The sequence below is a fragment of the Mustela nivalis genome, assembly GCF_964662115.1.
Source record: "Mustela nivalis genome assembly, chromosome: 10".
Lineage (NCBI taxonomy): Eukaryota > Metazoa > Chordata > Mammalia > Carnivora > Mustelidae > Mustela > Mustela nivalis.
The window spans coordinates 18,394,093-18,405,284 of NC_139029.1; the positions used below are offsets into that span (position 1 = coordinate 18,394,093).

Genomic DNA, 11,192 nt, shown 5'->3' on the forward strand with positions numbered 1-11,192 from the left:
ACCCTCCCCAGCCTCATCTAAAAAAGTAAAATGTTAGAAGAACTAGAGGCAGTTTAATTAAGAGCATGGACTTTGGCCTCAGGAGTCCTGGCGCCTGACTTGTGCGTCCTTGAGCAAGTTTTTCGTTTCTTCATCTGTAAAATGGGGATAATACCCACCCCACAGGGTTGTCTTGAGGATTAAATGAAATAATTATTCACAGTAACAATCACAACACCCATACAGAGTAAGTTTTCAAAAACATTTCCTGCTTTTAACTATCTTTATCATCATCTCTCAACCTTTCAGCGGTGATGGTCTAAAAATCAATGACTTCTACTGGCAGGCACCCACTTCCTTAGGCCTGGGCTCAACCACCAAAACCCTTGCATATCACAGACTGCACTTTGTAATATTTTCCATTTGACTTTCTGGTCTGCCGCATGCAGGGGAGGGCCAGCTCCTTGAGGCATTCCTTATGAACCAATTGGAGGCTGAAGGGAGCTACGAATTAATGAGTGCCTTCCAAGTGTTGGATGCCAACAGTATGAGGTTTGCAGATGAGAAAACCAGCTCAGAGAAGTGAAGGTATTTGCTCGGGACCATGCAGGTAATCAGTAAAAGTGGTTTCAAATCCAGAACTGTCTGCCTCCAGAATCTGTGCTCTTTCTAGAAGCTCCCACTTTGGTGAAACGGGCAGACAAAGATAGGCTGAGGGGCAGGTGGTACAGGCCCACAGCCAAGGGAAGGGTTCCTGTGGAAGGTGACTGGAAGTGGGAGGTGGAAGAGCCCTCTTGCCACTGAGCTTCTCCCAGAAATTTCTCTGAGGCTTGAAGTATGTGTGTTGATAAACCATTAGGTTATGCTGGGCCAAGTGTTTTGGGGGGCTTGGAGCTCTGATCAGCAACAGGAGGCTTAAAACCAAAGAAGGGAAGCGAAGGGGGTTTCTTTTACTACCTGGCATGCAAATGAGGCAAAAAGAGACCATGGAAGGGTGAGTGGGTGAGACTAGAGCTGGGCTTCAGAGACAACCACTGTGTCCTCTAAGAGGAAGAGGGGCAGGGAATCAGTGACTACGAGGGCAGCCCCCGAGGTTACATACATGACTGTGGCTTCAGACAGACCTGTATTCAAGTTCAAATGAGGCTGACTCCACCATTTACTACCTTGAACAGGTCACTGAATATCTAAGCCTCAGTTTCTTCATCAGGAAAATGGGGATAATTGGAAAACCTATTGCAGAGCCCCACTGAGAGAATAAAGTATATAAATGTATGTATATATTTATATGTATAAAGGTATAAAGAATGTATAAAGAATAGAAAGAATGTATAAATATATAAAGAACAGAGCACCATCAAAGCAGCTTTGTGATTTTTCTCATCCTCCACCCCTTGCTGAGACTTGAGGACCATCCCCACTCCAAATCTCTTCCGCTACAGTTTAGTCACCTGCTTGCCCTCCCCTAGCCCTCCTCCCATCCATCCTAGATTGATAGTCTGAAAATTAATGAAGGGAAACCTCATTAAGTGTGGTCAGGAGGCCAGAAGGGGGAGCTCTCACGCCATTCCATTCAAGGCCAATTACAAGAAGACCTGTCAATTACAGACCCCAAGAGAAGAACTGTGGACAGAAAGAATCATCAGTTACAGGCCCAAACATGAAAAGATGTACATTGCATCTCCTACAAGAAATCAAGTACCCCTGCAACTCAGCCAATGAAATACTGTCATCACCTTGAACTCGTGCTTTTCTTCATTGGACTTTTCCAAACTACTCCTCCCAACTTTCTCCTTCTTCTCCATAAAATAATGTTTCTCTCCTTTGTTGGACTAACCTATGGTATTTGCTGTAGTTTGTTTGTCCTAAAGTGTAATTCTCTACTTATGCCCAAATAAACCCATTTTTGCTGGTAAAATAACTGACAGTTTTATTTTCAAGGTTAACATCCTCTGGTGTCAGAAGTGGGATCCAGAGACGACTCTTACTGAGTCTTTCTGCTGGACTTCGAACTCCATTCTCATTGTGTTCTGTGCTCTCCAGGTTTTATTCAGGATCTGTTTCAAGGATTTGTCCTTTCTGAGAGTACTTGGCTTTTGGTTTGACTTCTTTGGGGAACCAGGCTATTCCTATCCAAACTATGCTATTTAGGACTTTATCCCCCCCCCGCCCAGAAAAGCCTGTAAGAAATGGGATCCCAGGAATCAAAATGCTTTGACAGTGCATCCCCCTTTCCGGCACCCCGGCTGGTTTTATTTTTAAAAATTTCAGTCCCTTTTCATATGCATATCTAACTAAATCACGTAACCAAAAGTAATTTAAAACACAAATGCTCATTATGGGGAACTTTCAATCACCCCAAACTTACTTTTTTCAAAACTGAATTGAACAACCATGGCTTAAAAATTGTCAAAATGACATGGGATGCTGCTTCTGATGTCTTAAAGCTTCCAAATGTTATCAGGAATCTAAAATTGCCTCTCTGAAAAATACACTTTCTGGACTGAGGCAAACAAACAACTAAAAATAAAAGGACTTATGAGGCCTCTCTTTTCCCTCCCCCATTTCCTTTGTTTCCAAACATACAGTCCCTTTAAAATTAAGTCTTCTGAGGATTCGAATAACCCCCAGATGTCTTCTGTTCCCTGGAGGAAGGCCAAATTGTGAGCCATAAAGAATTTTTTATGAAACTAACTGAGGATCCTCATGGGTTTGCTGAAGAATTAATAGCTATTCAAACTTACCAGCCTGGTTTCTCAGATTTGTATCAGTTAGTTTGTTGCTGAGGACCAAGCTAACCCTTGGCTAAAACTAGCCTGATGGGCACATTATAAACAGGATTTAAAAAACAAGCCCCTAACTTACAGCAAGCACACTTGCTGAAAACCTCCACCGAGCAATTGCAATAGCTTTCCCTCAGTCTGTTAATTGGAGCAGAATTCAGGCTTGCACACAAAAATCTGATGAACCTGTTCATGACCGTTATAATCAACTTCACATTGTTTTCAAAGAAAACTATGGTCTTCCTTTAGATGTTGGATCCTCTTGGGGAGAGTTTATTCATGGGCTGAGGCAAGATCTTTCTCTTTCAGTTAAAAGGACCAGGATGGAACAGGAAACTATGTCCACCCCAGACTTCGTTAATTTGGCAAACCAGGTCGCTGGCACCCTAGATGAGGCACCTAAAAGAAAGACTGCTAAAATTAATTTTCAATGCTGGCATATCAAGGTCCCTAAACAAAACAAAAACGTCCTAGTTTCTGCTGTTATGGCAAAGGGCCAGGACACTGGACAAAACATAGTTATAAAGTGCTCCAGGCATCTTTAGCCCCCTAGGCAGCCTTTCCAGTGTCCTCCCAATTCCCAGGGTTGGGGCTCTGAGGAACTACAGAGGCTCTTCCCAGCCCTTCCTCTATATCAGCTCAGAGAAACCACTCTCCAGAATGAGAGGGAATCTCTGTCCTTACAGATACCAGCCCTACACGACCAGTGCTCAGCCCCACGGCAATAAAACAGCACCTGCCTTGGAGTGCTGAATCAGTCTGCTCACCTGGGCAGCACATACACTAAAACTGGAATGATAGGGAGATTGGAAAGGCCCCTGCTCAAGGAGAAATAAACAGCTCACATGGAAGGATCTCTAATAAATCACAACAGGTTCCATCTCTGTTCCTTTTCTCTTTCATTTAGGCTCTTTGAGATACACACACATTTTTCTCTGAAGTTCTTCTGTCCCTATTCATTCATTAGGCCAAGATTTCTATTTTTTTTTAATATTTTATTTATTTGAGAGAGAAGGGCCACAAGTTGGGGGGAGAAGCAGAGGGAGAGGAACAAGCAGATTCACATTGCCCAACATGGGCCTTGATCCTACAACCCTAAGCCTAAGCCTAAATCAAGAATCAGACACTCAACCAACTGAACCACGCAGGTGCCCTATCAGGCCAAGATTTCTTTAGAGAAGTATCAGGCCAGGATTTTCTTCTCCCAAAAGGGGGAAATAATTCTAGAATTTGAGAGTAGCCATCAAAATAGCCAAGCAAGTGAAATAAGTGACCATTTGACTTTTTAAATTTGCTCTATTTCTAATGACACTATGGCTGAATCCGGGGACATGGATCATTAGTCCCTATTAGATCTGGTACCACCCTTCTTATGGGCAAAATCTTCAACTGATATTGGCAGATTCCATAGGGCCTACCTCCCCTGTCCCACCTGTCTGAAATAAAAATCCAGGGAAATCAGTTGGCACTGCTTCCAGACACTTTAAATGGCCTAATGGACCTTTTGAGTTTTGACAAATAGACTTCATACAGCTTGCCCCATCTCATCAGCATAAATACGTTTTAGTCATGGTTTGTGTGTTTTCTCACTGAATTGAAGTCTTCCTTTATAGACAGTCCATTGCCTCTTCTATGGCTAAAATCCTGTTAGAAAAGATTATCCCTGCCAGGGGAACCCCTCTTGAACATCACAGTGATTGGGGAACCCATTTTACTGGACAGGTGCTTTGACAAGTCTGCTGTGTGGTCAGTTTTGCAATACTTTCATTGTGCATGCCATCCTCAATCCTCAGGGCTAGCTGAACATGGCACTTTTTTTTTTTTTTTTAAGATTTTATTTATTTGACAGAGAGAGACACAGCGAGAGAAGGAACACAAGCAAGGGGAGTGTGAAAGGGAGAGCAGGCCCCCTGCCAAGCAGGAGCCTGATGTGGGGCTCAATACCAGGACCCCTGGACCATGACCCAAGCCGAAGGCAGGCACTGAAGGACTGAGCCACCCAGGTGCCCCATTAATGTGGCACTATTAAAACTCAATTAGCAAATTTGTAGAAATGCTCCAAATACCTTAGCCTGATGTATTGCTACTGTTCCTTCTAAATCTCAGATCCACCTTCTTGAGAACCTGTAGACTCTCACCCTTTGAGATAGTCACAGTAGGTCCAATGCTCTTGGCCCCTGCCTCCTTTGACCCACAATTAATAAAAGATGTACTTCAATATGGTAAAGGTGCAATTGCTTCCATGAAAAATGACCATGCTGGGTGGTACTGGCACAAAACCAGACACAGATCAGTGGAACAGAATAGAGAACCCAGAAATGGACCCTCAACTCTATGGTCAACTAATCTATGACAAAGCAGGGAAGAATGTCCAATGGAAAAAAGTCTCCTCAACAAACTGTGTTGGGAAAATCAGACTGCCACAGGCAGAAGAATGAAACTGGCCTTTTCTTACACCATATACAAAAACAAATTCAAAATGGATAAAAGACCTAAATGTGAGACAGGAATCCTTCAAAATCCTAGAGGACAACACAAGCAGCAACCTCTTTGACCTCAGTCACAGCAACTTCTTGCTTGACACGTCTCCAAAGGCAAGGAAAACAAAAGCAAAAATTAACTATTGGGACTTCAAGATAAAAAGCTTCTGAACAGCAAGGAAAACAGTTGACAAAACCAAAAGACAACCAACAGAATGGGAGAAAATATTTGCAAATGTCTTATCAAATGAAGGGTTAGTATCCAAAATCTATAAAGAACTTATCAAACTCAATACTTCAAGAAAAAAAAAAAAACCCAGTCAAGAAATGAGCAGAAGACATGAACAGACATTTCTCCAAAGAAAACATACAAATGGCCAACAGACACATGAAAAAATGCTCAACATCACTCAGCATCAGAGAAAAACAAATCAAAACCACAATGAGATACCACCTCACAACAGTCAAAATGGCTAAAACCAACAAGTCAGGAAATGACAGATGTTGCTGAGGATGCAGAGAAGGGGGAACCCTCCTACACTGTTGGTAGGAATGCAAGCTGGTGCAGCCACTCTGGAAAACAGTATGGAGGTTCCTCAAAAAGTTGAAAATAGAGCTACCCTATGTCCCAGGAATTATATGACTGGGTATTTACCCAATAGATAAAAATAGTGATCCAAAGGGACACTTGCACCCCAAAGTTCATAGCAATAATGTTCACAACAACTAAACTAAGGAAAGCCCAGATGGCCATCAACAAAACGAATGGATAAAGAAGGTGTGATATATACATGCAGTGGAATATTACTCTGCTATCAAAAAATGAAATCTTACCATTTGCAACAATGTGGATAGAACTAGAAGGCATTATGCTAAGTGAAATAAGTCGATCAGGGAAAGCCAATTATCATACAATTTCACACATATGTGGAATTTAAGAAACAAAACAGAGGATCATACGGGAAGGGAGGGAAAAATAAAATAAGACAAAATCCGAGAGGGAGACAAACCATAAAAGACTCTTACAGGAAACAAACTGAGGGTTGCTGGAGTGGGGGCTTGGAGGATAGGGTAACTTGGTGAAGGACATTAAGGAGAGCTTGAAATGTAATGAGTGCTTGGTGTTATATGCAACTGATAAATCACTGAACTCTACCTCTGAAACTAATAATATACTATATGTTAATTAATTGAATATAAATTAAATTAATTTCATTAAATTTTAAAAATAACCATGGTGGGGTGCCTGGGTGGCTCAGTCAGTATCCAACTCTTGATTTTGGTTCAGTTCATGATCTCAGGGTTGTGAGACTGAGCCCCACTGGGCCTGCTTAAGATTCCCTCTGTCCATCCCCCCATCTTCTCTAAATAAACAAACAAACAAATAAATAAATAAACAAATAACCATGCATTGGTAGAGCAATCTTTTCATCTTGCACTCTTGGGAGATTAAGATCTTAAATACCACTCCTTGCAACCTGAAGATTTTGTCCACTAGAAATGAGACCTCCAGAAAGACTTTTCAACCTTGCCAGAAAAGCCCCTCGCAGGGGTCACTAGCCAAATTCCTGGGCCTAGAATCTTGGATTCACATGACACAAGTAAGGAAAGCACCACCTGGTGACCTGAAAATCAAGATTTCCCAGAATCAGAGAAGAGCACATCCAACAGACAACGTTCCCAAGAAGTCCACACTAGGCCTGTTAGAAGGTTCAGGATTCACCGAAGTCTCTCTTTTTCATGTGGACTACTAACTTACTAACTAGTAGTCTGAATTCTTATTCAGACTGTTCAGAATACTCTGAATTCTTTTTCACATTCACATTTTCTGAATTTACAGGTTTACTGACATTTCATGTCAAAGAATTCTTTTAAGAATACCATTCTTAACGGGTGCCTGGGTGGCTCAGTGGGTTAAGCCTCTGCTTTCAGCTCAGGTCATGATCTCAGGGTCCTGGGATCCAGCCCCATGCTTCCCCCTTTCTCTCTGCCTGCCTCTCTGCCTACTTGTGATCTCTGTCTGTCAAATAAATAATAAAATTATTTAAAATAAAATTTTTTTAAAAAAACCTGTGTTTTTTAAAAATTTATTTATTTGTTTTAATAAACATATAACGTATTTTTATCCCCAGGGGTACAGGTCTGTGAAAAAAAAAAAATAGCTGTTTTAAAACATACTTGAAGTTTTGCTATTTTGCAAAAACTTCACCAAAGACTTGCTTCCATGGTCATACCTGCACTGTATCTTCACCAATGTCCTCAGTGAATTCTTTCAAAGAACGCTTGCAGTATTTTCACTGCTGAGTTAAACAGGCACGTCCAGAAGGCATAGGTCACTGGGGGTTTGCCTCCACTGGGAGAACTTTTCTCCCGTATGCTGGCATAAGTTCCAGTATTTTCAGTTGGCTGCTTTCAGAGCCTGGTTTTGGAGCCACAAACTGTATCTTTGGAATCGTCATATTACTTTTGATTCTGTACTTGTTGCCTGTCAGACCTTTCTAAAACGATGTGCCCAACAAGGAGATGGTCTCTGATACTCCGATCCTGATTAAGGGAACTGTAAGCGGGAAGTGCCTGAGAGTTCTGCTTCCCCTCCTTCTTCCTCAAATGGGAATTTCCTATCGGCACAATTACCGATTTGGGAAATAACACTTAGGGAAGGCCCCTCCTGGCACCGTGGGACAAAAGGCCACTGAATTAGGAAAACCGGACTATTGATAAGGGATAGTTTTGGAGAAAAATCTGGATGAAAAGGAGGAAATGTGCAAAGAAAAGGAAACCTCACGAAAATGGAGGGAGAGGCCACCAGGAGGAGCTCTCAGGCCATGTCGCTCAACCTCAATTACAAAAAGATTTGTCCGTTACAGACCCCAACAGGAAAAGCCGTTCATTACAAACTCCTGCAAGTAGCGGACCACCCCACCAGCGCAGCCAATGAGAAATCATCACCACCTGGACTTGCCTCCTTCTCTCCGTTAAACTTCTGGTCAAAACAATTCCTCCCAACTTCCTCCTCCAGAATTCTCCATTAAATGAGGTTTCTCTCCTTTGTTGGGCTAGCCTCTGGGTTTTGGGGTACCTTGCTGGTCCGGAATTGCAAGTCTCTGCTATTCCCAAATAAACCTGTTTTCACTGATCGAATAACGGTTTCATTTTTAAAGTCTACAAACAACCCATCTGCTATTTTTGAATCTGAATCACAAAATTCTAGGCCTTAAAATAATCATCCATTCCAGTCTTCTCACTGGAAAGGTGAAACATGAGACCTGGAGGGAATGGGCTCACCCAGAAGTTAGGTCTCCGGATCCCCTTTGATTTCACAGAGAACTATTAACGCTAAGTTTTCATGGTCCCCAAATGTTTGTTCTGAACCTGTGAACCCAGCTAGATCCTTACCTTGAAACCTAAGCCTATCTCAGCCTTCTTTTCAGCTCCTGTCCCCTGCTCCAATCTTCCTAATTTTATTACCTTCAGTCCTCTGACAGCTCTTGTGTTAAAGATTCAAAGAGGCCAGTTGCTAGCCCAGGTCTCCGGGTTGAGAGGTGGTTATTTCCCTGAGTGTTATTTCCCACTCTGGACTCCAAGCCCAGGGCCCTGTTTGCTGTCCCACAGATGCTCCCTTGGTTTGCCTACCTCCCATCGTGACACGTGCCTCAGTCCCTATCTAGAACCTACCATCTACGGAAGGCCTTAGAACCTAGGGCCTGTTGTCCTCAATCATGAGGCCTGTAGAAAGGTAGAAGCACCCCACCCCACAGCCTGGGCCCTCCTTCTTCCTGCTTCTACCCCGCCTCCTCTGCCTCCTGGTTCAAAAGTAGACAAGCCAAGAGGCCTGCAGACAAGCCTGAGCTCATCTCTAAAAGACTGCTGCCAAGACAGCCACAAGATTCTCCAAAGATGAAGGGCTTCTTCTTCCTCCTACTTACCATCAGTGTCCTGGTTATGATTCAGGTAAGAACAGCCCCTTGGAGCCCCCTGACACCACCACCCATGACTCCCCAGACCTGCCTGGCAGGAGAGGGAGGAAATGCAGGCTCCTGGGCACTCAGCCTCCTTCCAGGGGGAACACAAGGTCCAGCAGGTAAATCAAGGACTCAGGGGCCCTGGTCCCAGCCTTCCGGCCCTTTTGGCTAGGACAGACTACTTGGGGGGGGGGGTATTGATGGGATGCCGGGCACAGCGAGGCACACAGTGGGCTGACATGGAATAGGAAAGACGAGGCTTGGGGAGACAGCTGGGAGTGAGGATGGCACTGACCCCTGGGAAAGCAGGGGAAGTGGCCCTGTTGGGAAGGGGCCAAGATAGGTTCAAGTGGAGCCAGAGCTGGTCCTGGATATCGGGGACACCCCAGGGAGAAAAGCCTGTGTGTCTGGGAATGTAAAGAAGACAGAAATCTCCCACTCCAGAAACAGCTGGATTCTCAAAGTCAACTGCTGTTTCAGGAGGCAGCCCTGGCAACATCCCATGTGCCCTCATGGCGCTAGTCCACATAGGAGACTAGAGGCATCAAGTTCTAGATCAAGAACAGCTCGATCAAGCATCAAGAACAGCCTGATCACCATCAAAAACAGCTTCATCTCCATCAGGGGCAACTTTACTTGTAGCCTCATCAAGCATTGAGAACAGTTTGCTCACCATCTGGCAATTTCCTCAGGCAAGAGGTCACACCCTCCCCACCTCCTCGCCTGCCCACACTTTGCCGGTGTCTTCTCCCCAGCCCTGTCCCACACGACCTCAAGACTGTGATGGGCTCATTCAGGAAACGAGGAAGCAGGCTCAGAGAGGCTAAGCCCCCTAGCCCAGTTAGTCAGGTCAAGGGCTGAAACCACGGGTTTCCTGTCTCCTACGTGCTGGAGGAGCTGGTGGCTTGGCGGAGGTGAAAGGAAGGTTCCGTTGGAAGCAGAAGAGGAACCACTTTTGAAACTGCCTGTTGTCAAGGCAGGAAGGTCCTGTCCCCATAGGACCTTGTGGCAGAAGTTGTGGTCATGGGGGACAGAGAACGGAGATCTGTCATATCAGAGTAGGGGAACTAGGTCTCTACATAACTTCGAAAGCCCCTGAGCTTGCCCTCACTTCTCTTGCAGATACAAACTCATGTCCTGGGAAGCAATACAACCAGTACGACCACCAGGAACCCCAAGAGTGCGACCCCAGCACTCAGCAGCCTGGGTGGTGGCGGTGTCCTTCTCTTCCTGGCCAACACCTTCATCCAGCTCTTCTATCTCAGCTGAGGTGACATGCCTCAGCCCTAGCCCCAGGCCCCCTGAGACAGCGGCCACCATCACTAGCAAGAGAAGCTCCCCCCGCCACCATCGCCACCACGTCCCCGGGAGGGGTTGATGCCAGAGATGACCAGGCTGTAGGAACTGAGAGGCAGTGCCTTGGAGGCAGTGACCCTCACAGGGAGGTACTCATACATAGGGGCAATCGCCACCCAGCTGGGGGTCAATAAAGATGTCCTATATTTGGCCTAGGGTCTTGTGTGTGGTCACTGGACATCGCTGGGCTCCGAGAGCCTGGCTTGCAGCAGCACCAAGGATCTGCCCTCGCCCCGTCAGCAGGAACGATGGCACTGGAGAGCTCCTACCCTGGTGTTCCAGCTCCCAAATTCCAGGGCGGAGGCCTCTCCCCTCAGGCTCACCTGGCAGGGACATGGCCCCGAATCTGCCACCCTTTTTAGTTGCATCTGCTTCCCCCATCTCTGGGTGTTTGGGAATGACGGTCCCAGAGGATCATTCCCATCCTGCCCCTGGCCATCCCAAGCGGCAGAGGCTCATCCCTGGGTGGGTTCAGAACACCAGATTCAGAGAAGCACCCGCCCGCAGCCTCTCTTGGGGTCTCAGCCCCCAGCCTCGCCCCTTGGGAGACAGCCCTCCTGTCCTCACTGGACACTGGACACTCGTCCACCAGGGGTGCTGAGAAGGATGAAGAGAAGGCCGTCCACTGATTC

At 45.4% G+C, this 11,192-nt stretch overlaps 1 long non-coding RNA gene across 1 annotated transcript; it reads left to right on the plus strand.

The window, feature by feature from the left end:
• Positions 1-9,027: 9,027 nt before the first annotated feature.
• On the plus strand, positions 9,028-10,711 carry LOC309842222. Its single transcript, XR_014299569.1, has 2 exons — positions 9,028-9,193; positions 10,327-10,711. It is a non-coding gene; the product is annotated as an uncharacterized lncRNA (long non-coding RNA).
• Positions 10,712-11,192: the final 481 nt, after the last annotated feature.